This window comes from Dendrobium catenatum, unplaced genomic scaffold (assembly GCF_001605985.2).
Source record: "Dendrobium catenatum unplaced genomic scaffold, ASM160598v2 fragScaff_scaffold_1557, whole genome shotgun sequence".
Classification (NCBI taxonomy): domain Eukaryota; kingdom Viridiplantae; phylum Streptophyta; class Magnoliopsida; order Asparagales; family Orchidaceae; genus Dendrobium; species Dendrobium catenatum.
Window position 1 is genome coordinate 5,705,960 of NW_021320019.1, and position 18,488 is coordinate 5,724,447.

General features: G+C 32.8%; 1 pseudogene; it reads right to left on the reverse strand.

Annotated features, from left to right (window-relative positions):
• Window positions 1-18,098: 18,098 nt before the first annotated feature.
• LOC114581148 lies at window positions 18,099-18,199 on the reverse strand (annotated as a pseudogene).
• Between the last annotated feature and the right edge of the window lie 289 nt (window positions 18,200-18,488).

Sequence of the window (18,488 nt, forward strand, 5' to 3'; positions counted from 1 at the left end):
AACCTTTTTAGATAAATTTGGAGATCCAGCTATTCTAGGGGCAAAAGCCATAATAGCTTTCATGTTTTTGCTCTTTCTTTTTGAATTGACTATATTAAAACCATTATTCACCACTTTAGGATCAAGGATAGAATCAGATGTTTGAGTTAACAACTTGGAATGACACTCCCCATCAGTTGACACCAAACTATTTGAAGTAACCACAACAACTTCACCTTCTTCTACATCCCCCTCCGTCATAATATTAGTATTAGCCTCATCCCTTATATCGTCGGCCACAAAGTGACTGTCCCCAAGTTTATTTTCCTTCACCTGTCCTTCCTCACGATTAACCACCACATGATCCACAAGAACTAAGTCTTTCACCACCTTCTCCCTTCCCAAATCCGTACCCTCCTCTCTCAAAACCTTCTCTGAATAAGAGAATCACCAACAACTTCAGTTAAACCCTCAACATGAAGCGCAACAATTTCAATTTGAACATTAATAAAATGCTCATTGGTCACCCCATCAATCTCCTGACCTAAGAGAACTTCCTTCACCAACGGAACCAACCCCTCTTTAAGACCACTATTCCCTAAGTTCTCCTTTTGATCCACAGCAGAATTTTTCATTTCCTCATTCTCTGATTCTCCCAGATTACTCGTAGGAATAACTTGTTTAGTTTTTAAATGAGGATTAGCAATGAAACATTCAGAAATAGAATGATCATGAATCCTACAATGATTACAGTAATCTGGTACCTTTTCAAAATCGACTTTTTGCAAATACCCCTGCGTTTCTGAACCAAGCCACACTTCTTTGGGATGTTTCTTAGTGATATCGATTTCAACTAAAATCCTGGCAACCGAAGGCCTAGATTTACTAGCGGTAGCAAGATCAGTTTGTAAAGGTCTCCCAAACACCGAACCCAAAGCATGCAAAACATGTTGGTTAAAGAAATGAAGACGAATGTTCGGGAAAGACAGCCAAATCGGGATAATAGGCAATTCCTGCTTAATATCAAAGTAAGGTGTCCATTTCAACAATCACATCTAACAATTAGCAATATAATAGGATATACGAGAAAAAATATGACTATAATCGAGATCATTCGAGAGTTGAATCGCTACATGTCGAGGATCTAAAAGACCAACAGAGAAATTTCCAGAAAGCTTCAGATTTCAAAAAAAATCACGGATAAAATCCACGTTAGGTCCACGTAAAGAAAATTTTCCCACAAGAGTAAACTGATATGGAGTAGCTAGACGGAAAACATCTTCATCATATACCAAAATCGTTGGAACGCCTTTAATAAAAGATTTTTTAAACTCAAAACCATCACTTTTGACATCCGAAGAACCAATAAGAACTTCTTTAGAAGATCTCGAATAAGTTGTTTTTTCACCATCGGGAAGAACAAAAAACCTTGTTTTGACTACGAAGGACCAGCTGGAGGAGAACCCCAGGGGTTAGCCGACGCAGTCATCGCCGACCAAAGCGCAAACGTACCTAAGGCCAAAAGACCTTAGGAGGCCGAACACCCGGAGAGAGCAAAATGATCACAGATCAAACCCTAAAAAGATCCTCGAAACGAACGAGCCGAAGAGGGATGGAAAAGATCGCCAAAGCAGAGCAAAAAAGTAGGAGAGAGAGTGTAACGGGTGGAATGGGAAATTTGGGGGCTTCAACCTATGAATTAAGGCTTCGTTTGGGACGGCTTTTTTACTGCTTTCGAAAACGGAGTTTTAGTACAAATTTTTTTATTTTTTATTAAAACTCCGTTTTAGAAAACAGTAAAAAAGCCGTCCCAAACGAAGCCTAAGAATGTAAAGCGAGGAGACATGTTGATTTGTTTATGTGTTTAATTTTATCTCTTATTTTTTAAAACAAACATTGAAGTGTAAAAATATTTAGCATTCTTTTTATTTTTACTTTCATATTTTAAAATTAAATATTTTAATCATTAAAATATCATATCTTCAAATTTGAACAAATGCTTAATTTCAAATTTTTATTGAATCAATTTCATCATATATATTATAAGTCGTATAAAGTCATTCCCATTCAAGTATTACCTTTTAACGAGCTATTATTCTCGGCAGAAATTGGACGGTTCTCCCATCCGATTTCGCGCTCGGTACCGAGTGGTACCGGGCGCTCGGTACCAAGCGTAATATATTTTTGAGGATGACGTGGCATATTTTTATTGATATCCAGACAAATTCGGACATGCATGTAATAATTTTTCCCTTTTAACATTTAGAACATATAAAATTTTGATTGACAATATATATATATATATATATATATATATATATATAACTTTTTATTTCTACGTTAATTCTTTGAAAAATATAAATTTTATTTTAAAAATAATAAAAATATAATAACGTACTATAGCAAGTAGAACGGGCAACTGAGTACTTTTAAATTTTTATTAAAGAATTTTTAAAAAATTTTAAATGTTATTTGAACAAGTAAGTTACCGTTGAACGGACGACTATGATTATATTTAAATTTTATAATGTATTTAGTCATATAATTTTATTATTATTGATAATTTAAAAATTTGCCCGATATTCCATCGAAAGGGTTGAGGAAATGGGAGTTGGCCGTGGCTTGGATGTTGGAATCTTATAAAGAAGAGAAATGTCATCGAAGACTTTATAAGTTCCTGCTTTTTTTTTTTCTTTGGAAAGTTGATTGCCTTACCTCGCTACAGCTTACTTTTTAAGAAATATTTGAACAGGCAATTTTAAACCCTAATATTTGAAAAGGCAATCTGGGCCGAGTCGATCTTGACAGACAAGAAAAAATTTAATGTGAAATAGATATAAACTAGGTGTTGGGATTTTATTGGATTCCGGGCATAACTACGGCCCAAACTCCGCACAGAATAATTTCTTCAGCTTGAGAGAGGAAACCACTCAGTATTTAGAATTTATCCAATTTTAATGAGTTTCAAATACATCACAAAAATATTATCCAAAGAGTTTCAAATACTTCACATATTTACTTTGCATGTATTTTATAATACATTATAAATAAGGGCAACCAAATAGCCCCATAATGAACGTTTGCATTCCAACCTCATTCAGCATGGACATTTTGCAACTAAACTTGAAAAGGATTTCTTATTTTTTTCTATAAAAAGTTCTTATTGGGCTAGTTATTATTATTATTATTATTTATCCAAGCTATTGATTAAATGTATTGAAAAAATTAGCTAAAATTTAACTTTTTTTACGACAGCAAATATGAAATAAAACTAGAAGAAAAAGTAGAGAGAGAAAATAGAGAGAGAAACTCTGAGATTTCAAAATTATGTTATTTTGAATCTCTAAATTTGCGGCTTCGTCGTTAGATCAATGATGACGAACGGTCGTCGGCCACGACCGGCCACCAGCGTCCGGCGGACCGATGGAGGATCGACGTTCTTCGGGACGTGCAATCATCGGAGGAGCTCGAAATGTTTCGTCTTCTCCACCAGCATTTGGAGATGACAGATCAATGGTTTTTCCATGTTTAACTGCTATGGGTAATAAATCGTTAATCATTAATGAAGGAGGTCAAATGATGAAGAAATAATTGTTGGAAGTGCCTAGTAAGGGGAAAGGCAAATTGATAGAAGACTAGGTGGCCAAGAAAGATTCTGGATGAGAAGGTTAATGTTATGGTGCCTAAAGCCATATCTGAAAACAACCATATGGTTGCTATTATGGGTAATGAGGATGATGTGATATTGGATTCTCTGTTAAGGAAATCTACTGAAGTTAATGAACCGGTACATTCTGAATTGAAGGAGAGTAATACAGAAGAAGAAAGTAAGAGGAAATCTAATCTGGAAGAAGTTTGTGTATGCATTACTGGAGAGCTTGGGAGCTCTGATGAGGTGATTGAGGAAATGCCCAAAAGGCCAAATTCTGGATCCTTTCAGAATGAGTGGTCTAAAAGCAAAAATATTAAAGTTACTGACCAAGATTTCGGGTATTGTGTAGCTGATGATGGTAAAACTGTTAAACTTCATGCAGATAAAGTTTGTGAGAATTCCAAAAAGCTAAACAAGTCACTGGTGGTTAAGATTTTTGGAGGAGAAGTCCCATTTTCTTCAATTAGCTATGAATTGAGAAAACAATGGGAACAATATGGTAAATTACACCTCATTGTCCTAGGAAAAGGATAGATCTTGTGTTCTTTCTTTGAAGAAGAGCACATGGAAGCAGTTTTTACCAATGGCCCCTGGTTCGTCAATGGAAACATTGTTGGGATTGATAGATGGACTCAAAGGTTTGATCCTAATTCTCTTAAAGGGCTCTCTGCTCCTATTTGGATTAGATTGCCAAATTTACCATTATTCTATTAGGATGAAGTAAATATCTGTCAACTAGCTTCCATGGTGGGGAAGCGTTACCTTATTGATGGTAATATGTTCCAATGGTCAAGAAGGGAATTTGGATGTGTTTGTGTCTGAATTGATCTAGATGCTAAACTATCTATAGGAGTGTGGGTAGAGGGAGAAGAAGACGAATTTTTTCAGAAGATTGAGTATGAGAGGCTTCCCAATTTATGCTTTTGATTATGAGAAAATTGGCCATAACAAAAATGACTGTACCAACACTTTCATTATGAATAAGGAGATAGCAAATCAACCAGACAATGATCATTCAAAAAACCTGGTGGAGAAGAATGCTGTGGCAGGAGAAGCATTGGTTGATAATAAAAAATATGGTCCTTGGATGTTGGTGAGTTATGGGAAGAAGTATGTTAATAAAATTTGGAATAAAAGACCATTTGCTCATATTGATAGAAGTAGTAGAGTAACTCTATCAAAACAATATGTTGCCATTGGAAAAAAAGTAACATATAACAAAGATATAGAAGAGCAGAGAATAGTGGAACAAAATATTTCTGATGGTATAGATACTAAGGCACAAGGAGGAATCTCAAAGGAGAAATCTGTTATCATGGTTGATAAAAATAGCTTTCATGCACTTGCAGACTTGGAAGAAGGAGAACTGCTTGAAACATCTGCAGACGTCGTTCTGAATGAAGGAAAGGCGACAGATGAAGTCAACAAAGATATAGAGATGGAAGCAAGCAAAGCTGATAAGGAAGGAACTGTTTCAATTTTAACTGAAAAATTTGCTACTGATAGTAGTGGGAAAGTGGAATCTACACTTCCTACTAAGAAGAAGAGACCTAAACAACTAAAGGAATTAGGACCAATCAATTCATCTCCTAGAAGCCGGAGATTGGAGCTTGAAGGGAAAGGTATTTTGGGGAGTAATCCACACAGTCCTTTTTAATGTATTCTATTGCTTTTTGGAAATGTAGGGGAGCAAGAAAGAGGAATGCTTCCTAATACCTTAAGGAGTTTGTTAAGAACAATGGAGTTTGTTTTGTTGGTTTAATTGAAACTAAATTAACTGAAATTGATAGAAGTGTAATTGATGGCATGATTGGGAGCAATTGGGACTTCTTCTATGTTCCATCCTCGGGGCTTTCTGGTGGTATTATTCTTCTTTGGAATTCTAATACAACAATGTTCACGGTGGAAGATTGCTCTTCACAGATGGTGATAGGAGAACTAAAAGTGCTCAATAATGAAAAGTGGAAGGTATCCATGATTTATTGAAGTGCAGAAGTGTACAAAAGAAGGGAATTGTGGAATATATTTGATAAGTATTTCAATAGTGATCTACCAATGGCAATTGGTGGAGAATTTAATTATTTAATGAGCAAAGAAGACAAATTGGGAGGTAGAAGATTCATCTATTCTCAAGGAACAAGGGAAATGGAGGAATGCTTGCTCAATAATCATTTGCATGAAGTTGGGTGCATTGGTCCTAAATTTACATGGTGCAACAATAAAGTGGGAGGTGCTAGGATCCTTGAAAGATTGGATAGGTGTTTTGTTAACACTATTTTCTTAAGCTCTACATATCAATTGGTAAAAAGGCATTTGGCTAGAATAGCCTTGGACCATTGTCCAATCTTATTACAATTCAAAATCTACAACACAATACCCTAGAAGAATCATCAAATATGAGAATTGTTGGGCATCTTATCAAGCTTCATATGGGGTGGTAAGGAAGGAATGGTGCAGGAATTATTAAGGTAGCTTCTCTCAAATTCTCAAAAAAAAAAATAAAAGGTCCCTAAAATCATTGTTCTATTGGAGCAAGGCAAAACACAAGGAACTTAATAAACTAAAAGATGATCTCATGAATGAGATCGTGGATCTTCAATGTAAAGAGTCTTCCTTAGGGAGACTATCGGAAGAAGATTACTAGAATCTCAAAGCTAAAGTGATGGAACTAAATGCTACCATGGCAAGACTCAATACGTGGTGGAAGAAAATGGCCAAAGTAAAATGGTTAAATGAAGGAGATGGAAATTCTAAGTTATTTCATTCTTATGCTAGTGCTAGAAAGAACTCCAACAAGATAATTAAAGTCAAAGATGAAGATGGTTGTTGGTGGAAGATCAATGTCAGATAGAGGGAGTTTTTGTCCGATTTTTTCAAAAGAAATGGGAAGCTAGAAGGAGCAACCTGGAAGGATGGCCAACAAACACCCACAGCTTGAATCCTTGGGACATAAATTTGTTGGATGCTGAACAATCTATGGCTGAAGTTGGAGAAGTGGTTCAGCAGTTGGGAGGAAACACTTCACTGGGTAATGATGGGATTTCTCACACTTTTATTAAAGTTTATTGGGAAATTATTAAAGGAGATTTTTGGAAGGCTATTAGCTACTTCTTTAGCCATGGAGAGCTTGATAAGGAATGGAAAGAAATGCTTATAATTCTTATCTGCAAGGTTTCTAATCCCATTCTTCCATCCAATTATAGACCTATAAGTCTGTGCAACGCAGTTTATAAGGTGACGGCAAGGATAATTTTAAATAGACTAAATTTGGTCATTCCTAAACTCATTTCTATGGAGCCAGCGACATTCATTAAGGGGGGATCCTTATCCGATCATATATTAATTGGTGGCACAAGAAGTATTTCACAAGCTACGGCTCTCAAAAGCTTCTAAAGGTCTTGTTTCCTTCAAAGTAGATATGGAGCAAGCTTATAATTCCATGGCTTGGTCTTCTCTAAAGAAAGTGTTGGAGTACTTTAACTTTCCTCCCAAAACATCTAAGCTAATCATTGAGTGTGTAGAAGATCCCAAGTTCTCTATAATCATCAATGGAAATTGTTCGAGTTGGATCCAGGCTAGAAGCAAATTTCAATAAGGATGTCCATTATCTCCCATCCTTTTTATATTATGCTCACAACTACTCTCAAATGCCGTTCATCGAAGCTACTGTGGTATCATGGTAAATCCTGAAGGTCTAAGAATTACCCATTTATTATACGCTGACAATGTGATTATGTTTTCCAAAGCTAATAGGTAAGAGGTTTTGGGAGTGAAGCAAATCCTTCACTATTTTTGTGAATGGACTGGGCAAAGAATTAACTATAATAAATCAATGTGTATGTTCGGGAAACATGTGAAGAGAAGAAAGAAGAGAAGTGTCTCAAGAATTATGGGCTTTAAACATGTCAAAGAATTTAATTATCTCAATTTGAAGATGGCATTGAGAAGACTCAGGAGAGATGATTTTCAATTCATCATTGATAATGCTTTGAGAAAGTTTAATCAATGGGGTAGCAAATCCTTCTCATTGTCCGGGAAAATTATATTGGTAAAGTCAGTATTGCTAGCTCTGTCTACCTTTCATGCAACTCATTCTTTAGTGCCCAAAAGGTGCTGGAAGAACTTGACAGATTATGCAGAAACTTCATTTGGAATAAAAATAATGGCTCAATGGGGATGCATTATGTAAGCTGGTATGATATGTGCAAACCAATGGAATATGGGGGACATGGATTACACTCAAACATTACTAAGACTCCTGATTAAGAGCTAGATTATCTTGGAGATTTATAAATGATAAGAAATCATTATTACACATGGTTATGACCTCAAAATATGGTGTAAATCTGGAGAAAGGCAATAGTAGAGGCTATTTTTCTACAGCCTTTAAATTACTGAGAGAAGGTTACAAAATGCTCAAGCCAATTGTAAGATGGAGGATATATAATGGAGAATCGGTGGATGCTTTTGAAGATACATGGATTATGGACAAATGTATTAACAAATGGCCCACATTTGTCATCTCGTATGAAGGCAGCCCGGTTCGGGTAAAAGAGTTCATTCAGGATGCTCAATGGAATGAATAAGAACTGAGTAAATACTTCGGTAGGGACCTTATTAATTTGATCACTAAAATTCATATAAATCAGGAGAGTAATGAAGATTCCATGAAACTGACAAATCAAAATTCTGGAAAGACAATCCCGGGCCTAATCAGCAAATCTGCTTCTTATGAGATGGAGAATGATCTATACTGAAATTAGATCAGAAAGGCGAAATTGAATGCACGGGTGGAGGTATTATGGTGGAGACTGAATAGAAATGTTATTCCCTCACTCCAATTTGTATGCTATAGAAGACTAATACAGAGTTCTAAATGTCCTAGGAGATGTGAAGCAATAGAAGATGTGGAACATATAATATGTAGCTGCAAGAAACTGAGAGAGATAATCTAGCATTTAAACAATTGGGGATTCAATATTCATACGTTTGATAGAAGTGAGCATTTTATTAATTGGATTGAATCCAACATTATGAAGAAAGGAATGTTGGTAAATCTGTATTGTAATACAGTGTTTCTATCTTGGAAAAGTAGAAACAAAATGATCCATGAAGGTGTTGAAGACAATTCCAGTTTTTTAGCTTCAAATGCTATCTGTCAAACTTCAGTTTCTCAAAACTTTAGTCAATATAACTTGGGCTTTTGGGATGTTAATCAGTCGTTAAAACTGTCTAAAGCTTGGCATCCTCCTCCACCCAATTGGCTAAAGGTTAATGTAGATGCTTCACTACTTTCTTCCTACAAAGTAGGAGTTGCTGCTATCTTCTTAGAAAGTAAAGGAAGGTTCCTTTTTGCTTATGTAAAATCTCTTTTCATTGGGATATAGCTCAATTGGAGTTGCTTGCTATTCAGTCTCTAAAGGAGGAGATAAAGGTTTGGATGTTCAAATACAAGGGCATCATCATAGAAGGAGACAATTCAAACATCATCTCTTACTTTAAAAAGGCTTGGAAAACAAGGAAGTTCAAGGATGAGGGTATGGAAATTCTTTCAAATTTTAATTTTGTTATTTTTAATTGCATTAGTAGAGATTGCAATAAGTTGGCAAATTTATGTGCTAACTATGCACTATTTAGTATCTCTGATTGGGTGAATTGTTCTGAGAATAAAATTCCTCCTTCCTTTTTTAATATGTTGAAGGAGGAATCTAGTCTGTAGTTGCTTTATCTCTTTTTTAGCAATTCATAAGTTACGGCTTTCTTCAATATATATATATATATATATTGTAAATAGCATGTAATAAAATGGTATGTATGTAAATCTCCCTTATTTATTTTGTATCTTTAGCTTGTTTGTCTGAACACTAGTTTTCTGTTTGAAAAAATAAAATTAAGACATGCTTGGGATTAAAAAAATGCAATAATTTAAATTAACTTAGAATATATAACAGTAATTATTTCATTATTAATCTTATATATTAATTATCTTATTTTCAAAATTAATGATTAAATTTTAAATTAAAATATATTTTTATAAAAAAATAAAAGAAATTCTTTTATTTACTCGTTCTAACTCTAGCCTAGTCTGTAATAACTATGAAAGGATCAACATGGTCTCATTGGCAAGGGCATTAATAACTACTGTCTACCACCAAGGAACGCTCAATCGTTGGCATAGTTCTATGTAGAATCTGATTGTCTTGATCAATCAAGTTATACCGTTGCCTTGGACCTCCACTTAATTTTTTGAGCTCGCTGTAGGGGTTGCATGCAGGGGGTCCTCTATATGCTTGGGTTCCTATATAAAGTACAACATTGCGATGTTGTGTCCTTGTGTGCCTTGGCATTCTATAGTTTTCTTAGAATATTGACAAAGAACAGATCGTTGCAACACTCCCATCCTCAGACTGTGGTGTAGCTAAAGAGCAATTCAACTCTCCATACCTCAATGCTAGTGAGGAAGACTATAATTAGAGTGTTGAGATTTACAATGCTCCAAACTGGGTGCTACAATGATGTGAGGTAGGATGGATGATTTTCTTTCTCAATTTTCATTAAGGATTGCCCTCTTGTTAGTTTCTAAGTGTATTTGTTTATTTTTTTCTTGAATGAGAATGGTGCAAGGATGAAGAGAGATTAAGAGAGAGAGAGAGAGAGAGGGAGAGATATATATATATATATATATATAGAGAGAGAGAGAGAGAGAGAATAAAGATCTATATTATTTTTCCCATATTTTTATAATGAATTTTTTTGATTTCCACGGCTTCGTGCCTTTTATGATTTTAGGTAAACCTAATGTTCTTTATTTCCATTATACTTTTTCTTTCTTGTTTGTTTTTACTGTGCTTTACTTCCCATAACAACTGGTATTAAAACCATGTTTTTCAATTTGAGTGGGTGTAATGGCTACAAAGTAAGATATAAGATTGAATTGTTTAATGTGAAAATTCATGTAGGTTGTTAGACCATATATAAATGTTCCAATGCTAATCAAGAAGGGCGTGAATTGGTTATAAAAAAAATCTTAGATTTTGGAAAACCTTTTAGGTTTTTAAATCTTTTTAGAATATTAAAAACACTAATCTTGAAATATGCAGTTGTTTATTGAAATGACTTTCACGGATAATATTTCAACCACAAATATAAAGAGCAATGAAATAAAATACAAAAAAAAATAAAAAGTAACACAAAAACACCAAATTTTATAGTGGTTCGGTCCAATTAGAACTTCATCCACTCCCTGGAGACTCCTTCTCCATGTATTGCACTAAATAATAGTTACTCTCCTTTCGCCCCCACAGCAAGGTGGAGAAGCCCTTACAAATTCACTTCCATCAACCCTGCGTGGCAAAGAACCATCGTCTTTTACACTCTCCAAGCGATGACATTGTATCTTCTCATCCTTTTTCACACACCTGGTGAAGGCAGAGAACCAAGAATCATTTTTCACTCTCCTTGTAAAGGTAGAGAACCAAACATCTTTTTTCACTCTTCTGCTGAAGGTAGAGAACCTTCACGATATTTTCATTCTCTTGTTGAAGGTAGAGAACCTTGATCAATCTTGAAGATCTTCTCTCAAAAGACTCCAAAAAAGTTGGGAAGAAATTAGAAGAACAATAAGAGATCCTTAGTTTGGACAACCCTTGTGAATCTCTGACAGTTCTCTTTCTCTATATCTCTCACTCTCTAATCTCAAAATCTCTCTCAAACACACTCCTAAGAGTCATTTTCAAGAGAAAATTCAAAGCAGAAGACATGGATGATAGTTTTAGGACTCTATTTATAGAAAAGACATGAAAAATTGTCCAAAAACTAAATTTTTCAAGAGAATTGTTAACAATTTGTATTGTACGATTTTGGATCATCCTTTACGAATAGTTCAAATATCATGATTTTCTTTGGTACGAACTAGGATGAACTTAGTTTAGTACACTTTCGATTGCATAGTATGAATAGTTCAAAAATGAACAAGTTCGTATCATATGATCTAGTATGAATCTGATTTTGTACATAGTTGGTCGTTTATACGACTTGACATCATATAGTATAAACATTTTAATATAATTATCTATCAATTGGTATGATCTAGTACGAATCAAATTTCATACACTATCAGTCGTTTGTACAACTTGATATCATAAAGTACGAACAATTTAAAAATAATTGTGTTTGTATGGTACGATTTGGGGTGACCTAAATTTTGTATTCAGTAAGTCGTCTGTATGAATTAATATCTTAATGTACAAACAGTTCAAAAATAACAGTGCTCGTATGATACAATCTCGGATGACCTAAATTTCATACTCTATCAGTTGTATATAGGACTGGATATCGTACAGTATGATCATTTAAGAAAATCAAGTCATGGTTTGAGTAACCAGATTCTAGAGAAAAAAACTAAATCAAATCATACAATGCAATTATATATCATACAATACGATTAATTTTTTTTAAAAAAATATTAATCTCCTCCTATGTTTATGTGCATGGTTACCCAATTATGATTATACTTGCTCAAACTTAGGAAATAAAAATAAATATATACAAACTCTTTTATATGAAATCCTTTTCTACCTTGTCTTAAAATCTTTAGCAATCTGAAGTATTATATATAATTTCTCTGAAATGCTAGTACTCACAGAAACAACCAGAAATATCTAATATATATTAGTATAAAAATAATAACAATAATATTTTGTTATCATAAAAAATCACAATCTCAATCTTGATTATTAATTTGCAACAATCTCCCCCTTTTTATGATGACAAAAATAATTATTATTTAAATAAAAATTAAAGTTCTTTTCTCCTTAACTCACCCTAAGCATTGTTTAAGTATTGATAAAAGCCTGAATCATTTTCATATTTCTTTAAGTTACTCTATCGCACCCATTAAGTTATTGGCACTGTTATCAAGAAAGAATTTATTTTATTTGTAATTTTATTATTATGGATCTCTGAAAGGATTCTACTCATGGAGTCAGAATGCAAAGAGTATGATCGTACTATCTCATTGTACAAAATGGTCGTTGACCTTTTCACTCTATATAAGCAAGAAAATGGGAGGACATATGGGATTATACAAACAATTAATCATGGAAGATAGCAGCTTTTGCTTACATATCTGGCTGAGTAATAATATGTGTAAGCAAATAATCATGAAATTTCTCTCATCTAATACATCAGCTCGAATGATGTTTATTTGATATGGATATCAATTTCTTACGAGTGCAAACCCCATGGTTAATTATATTTTAGGCCTCAGCCTAAGAAAAGTCTTGATTAAAGACACTATATTATTCTCTCAGAGGGTTTGGTGCATAAGAGAATTTCTAGGCTCTCCTAATCCAAAAAAGATAGGCTCAATTAGGTTAATCAACATGCGCAGGTCATACAACCACTCAACCAATCTAAAGAAGAAAATTTTGTGAAAAAAACATTAGACTTAGACATGCATGATAGAAGGATGGATGTGGCATCATCCATGAGATGCGAATGAATGGGATTTATAGCCTCTAATGTATAGAGAGCTTACACACTGCTAAGGCATACAACGTTACACCAATAAATCCAGTTATTGATCCTATATTTACAAAGAAAATAGTATTATGCACCCGATTCTAATGCCTATGACCTAACTAATATAATGTAATATGGGCTTACATCTTACCTGAAAGAAAGCTAGCTAAAGCTACCTAAATGCATAAAGGCTATGTTGTCCAATTATTATGAAAGACAGATAGTGATTAAGTTTTTAAAATTTAAGGTCAATGTCAAGAGAAATCCCCAAGTGGTCTTGTACTGATGGAGGATAATATGCATCTAAGTCTTATGCAAATAAATTTTAGTTTAGTTTATTTCTTATGCAATGCATGCTAATTAAAGTATCCAAATCATAAATGCATGAAATTTTAAAAAGACAAATAAAAATATTTTTTTAGAAGACTAGGATTCCCCAAGTTCAGCACCTTATCTCATAAGTCAGATTATCTAAACTTTACCCTCATACGGGAAAGTGTCTAAAGTAAGGAAAGAAGAATGCATTAAAATGCATGTGACCTTGAACAACCTGAGACTTATTTTCTTAGATCATTTATCTTTCTATGTTAATTAATTCCTATAATTTATTTTTTTTAATTATGATTAGAAGAATTTTATCCCTATGAGCCAAGCAAAATTCAAGCACATGTACAGTAAGAAAGAAACATATAAAACTATGTCATTTTCACTATGCAAATAGAGTAAACAATCATCAAAATAAAACATCAACCATAGTAAAAGTGTCCAAAGTGCATGAGGCAAGTTCCACTTATTATATAACCAAAAGTGCAGAAAAATAATGATGGTCAAGCTCCACCAAAAACAACCTGAGTTCTCTTCCTATAGAATGACACAAATCTAAAAAATAAAGCATTTTAGTCTTGATCTTCATCTTAATGCTCTTCTATCGAATTCATTCCTTCAATCTCCTCGCAGTTCATCATTCAATAGGATATCCAAATGAGAAAAAATTTCCTATAAGGAACTTTCATTTCTCTTTGAATCCCTAGTATTTTAAAATATCTTATTTTTGAATTTTCACAACTCATAAAGCAAATAACATTTAAAAAAAAAACTCTATACTTCTATATCTTATAAGTAGTTTATATATAAAAATCATAATCACAAAAATCACAGAATAAGCATTTGCTCATTTTTTGAACAACGTATAAGCTTAACCACGCTTTTCTTATTATTAAGGGGCTAAACATTTTGAATCATGTGTAGAAAACTTTATTAGTTTAAATTATTATTAATTTAGCCCCCTTTTTATAGCCCTGCATAAGCATGGCTACCTGTAAAAAATATTATTAGCATCCAGATCATTCCTAACCTAGGGGTAATCTATCGCACATAACTTCACAAAGAGAAAATAGTAATCATCATAAAAATCTAACACAACAAACAAAAAATCAACTAGTACATGTTTCACATGCATATCAACACATCACATAAATAGAAATAAAAATAGCAATATAAGCTAAGACTTGAAGTAATATCCTAAAAAATAAATTTAAGTGTGTGTAGTAGGCTACATATTTTAGATATGTCCTATATAAGATTATTCAGTTAAAGTTACTTTCTATTCTGATTTGTTGAAAGTCAAAGGAAAAATTTTAATTCAAGTTTAAATATTAATATCTTAATTTTAGTTTTAATAGTTCATTTTAAGCGTTTAGTGATTACTACATTTATTATTCACCGGGGCGTGAGATTTATTTTACCCTCCTTGAGGCTAACTTAATATCCTCTTAGGCTCATTTTACCCAATGGTGACCAATTGATTTAGATTTGTTTAGTTGGTTGAAAATTAAGGTTAATTATTAAATTTTGAGTTGTGTTGAACTTTTAGTTAATCTTTTATTTTGTTCACTTTAATTATTAGTGGATTATCAATTTTACTTTGTTTCAAAGATTTTTAATCTAATTCCAAATTACTAATCCTTATTTAATTTTGGTTGTGTTTTGAATTAGATTTGTAATTACTTATGAGGGAGTTAATTACTTAATGAATTATAATTTTTGTCTTATAAGTCTTTTCATTTTAATATATTTTGATTTGGATTTGGTCTCTTTTATTTTTAATTCATTTTTTTAACTCTTGAATTTAATTTTTTAAATGAATTTTATTCAGTTAATGTTCAATTAAGAGGTGATTAATATGTTAATTAAATTTAGTTCAAATTCATGATCAAATTCTGCCTTTTATGGTTGATTGATAAAAGTTAAATATTTTAATGCATTTGGTTTGGATTATCACTTGTTCTATTAGAGTTTCAATTATTGATTATGATTATATTAATAGTGCATGGTTGCATGCTAATCCTAGGGTGAGATGTCATTGAGTTTTCTATGTTTAATATTTCTCTTCTAAATTGTGCATGCATCCTAGTCATTAGTACTTTTCATGCCAAGCAATAAAATGACAAATCTAATAGAAGTTTGAAACTCAACATTCCTACATAAACATGCAATCACAAGGAGGATTTGAAACCATTTTTTTCTCCGAAGTCCAGGAGACATTCCAATGTAATTACCAATGTGTCTTTCACATAAAGCTTCAACAAGCAAAGAAGATTATAAAAATGCTCATGTTCTAACCTAACATCATCATCCAAATGAAGTTAAAAGTAGCAAGGTAATTTGATGCCATTTCATTCTTTCAAAAGTTCAAGAAAGCACTCCAACTAACATAAAGCAATGTCATATTTCGGTGCATGCAAAACTCATATTTAAAGCACATGAACATTATCTAACACTTCTCTAAAGATGCTTTATAAAAGACTTATGTATGTTCACCATTTTACAATTATACACCATTGGGTCATATACTTACATCAATGCTTTTGTGAATCAATTAACAAATAAGGTAGCCCAAACATGAATTCACATGAAGGTTTCTCCAAAACGATAATGAAATGCATAATAATGTGTGCATACAAATGACCTACACATACTACCATGCAAGAATTATTCAAAGCTTCATATTAGCAATAAAATGTGGATATGAGCACAAAGACTCAAGCATATTAAATCAACCCATTACAGTTCACTTCAATAATAAATAACTTTAACATTTTGGTGTTATGCATAAAGCCAGCCATTTGTAACATGATTACTTAGTCATTTGTAGCATGATTACCAACAAGCCACTATAGAATCCAACGTGAAGGATGAATGTATTTAATAAGAATGGCATGGTCAGAGAAATAACAACACATATACCATAAAACTTCATTTGCATTTTTTTTTTAAAGTTTTGGCTCAATAACATAGACTTTGCATTTGAAATATAAAGATTCTTTTGAGAGTTCACTACTTTCTCCAACCATTCATAAAATCCACAAAAATTGAGCTATGTGATAGCTTAATACATAAATACCATTTATATAAATAAACAATCTCCTTACTTTCCTCAAATTCATAAATGATTTAGAAGCATAAGAAAAGTTTCATCCAAATGTATCAGCTCCTCATTTTATTTAATTTAGGCTTGTGTAATTTCTCAATAGGCATTACCACAAACACCTCGTGTGTATATTTTTTATGAAAACAAGTTTTACACATATAGAGGTGATTTCAAACAACATAGATTTACTTCATTGATCTCTATGTGCCATAGAGGTCATATATCTTGCAAACTGAGAGATGACGGGAGCGAGAGCAACGAGCCAAAGTCCTGTCGTATCAATTGAATGAAAATAAAATCTCCCATGTCGAGGCTTTTTTCTGGAAGAAATTCACACCAAAAAAGAAAGAGGAAGCCTGCCATTTTAAGTTCTTGCTTCCGTCTTTCGAAAATACTTGAATAAGGCATGTTTGTTGCTCTATACCTGACCGAGTCATATAAATCTTCTGCATAGTGAGATTTTGGCTGAATCATAGATCATGTTTAATCATGGTCATCTATGAAATGTATCAATTTAGGGAGCTGATTTGAATTGCTAATAAATTCGATTGAGTTTTAATAGGGTTAAATTAGGCTGGCCTAGGTTAGACTCGAGTCAAAATTTAATTCAAATTAAGCCAATTTGAGTTCAATTTAGTTCAATCAATCTAATTACATGAAATTAAACCATAAATTGACATCATTTGAAAGTAAATCAGGTCCGATGCGGTTGATATGTGTTGATCGAGATCAATCGAGTGCATATGAGTCAAATTCGACAAAACCGAGTCAATTTGAAAATAAGTTCAAATTGGCACTAACTTAACTTGAACTCAGCCCATCGTTGCTCGATTGAGTCGATTAAACATACTCGAGCCCACTCAGGCCCAAATCTTACTCAATCGAATGATAACCAGTACGTTTGAGGGCTTAAGTGCAAAAATTGAGGTCAATAACTATATTGTTGAATCAATTGTATAATTAGTCATATTATATTCTTTTATTCTTTTATTTTTTTTAGTTATTGCATAATTATAGTTGTATGCTTAAAAGTTATTTAAGGAAACCATTAATTGCTAGATTTTGATTCAAAATTGGAGAGAATCCTTTCCAAAATTAGAACCACCAAAAAGATTTTGAAAATAGATGACTCTATTCAAGACTTAGATCATTAATGAACTCTTAAGGATTTTGTAACCCCTATGATAGACAGAATAAATCAAAGAATAAATAGACCTTCCATCCGTGTTAATAATTTTGAATGAAAATATTTAATCATTCAAATGGTACAAAATTCTCAATTTGAGGCAACTCTCATTGAAGATCCTAAAATACATTTAGCAAATTTCTTAGAAAACTGTACAATATTTAAGATCAATGGTGTCAGTGATGATGCCATTAGACTTAGATTGTTCTCATTTCTCTAAGAGACAAGACTAAAGTGTGGTTAAATTTTTTACCCTTAGGCTTTATTATCATATAGAATGAGTTGGCCTACAAATTTCTGGGAAAGTGTTTCCACCTTCTAAGACTATCAAACTTATAAATGATATTACTTCCTTTACTCAGAATGAATTTATTTATGAGAGTTGGGAGATATTCAAAGAGATGCTTAGAAAGTACCCTTATCATGTCTTACCGGATTGGTTGATAACTAAAACTTTTTATAATGGATTGGTAGAATCCCTTAGAGTAATAATTAATGTTACATCTAGAGGTTCCTTAATATAAAAGCCTTTTAATGATGCTTATGAATTAATTAAAAGAAATTGTAACAAAAAATTTATAGTTGCCTAGTAATAGGCTGAATCCAGAGAGAGTGGTAGGAGTGAATGAAAATAATTCTTTATCAATTTTGACTGTGCAAGTTGCAACAATATTAAAGAAGTTAAGCACTTCAAGATTAAATTCTAATTCATCTTTATA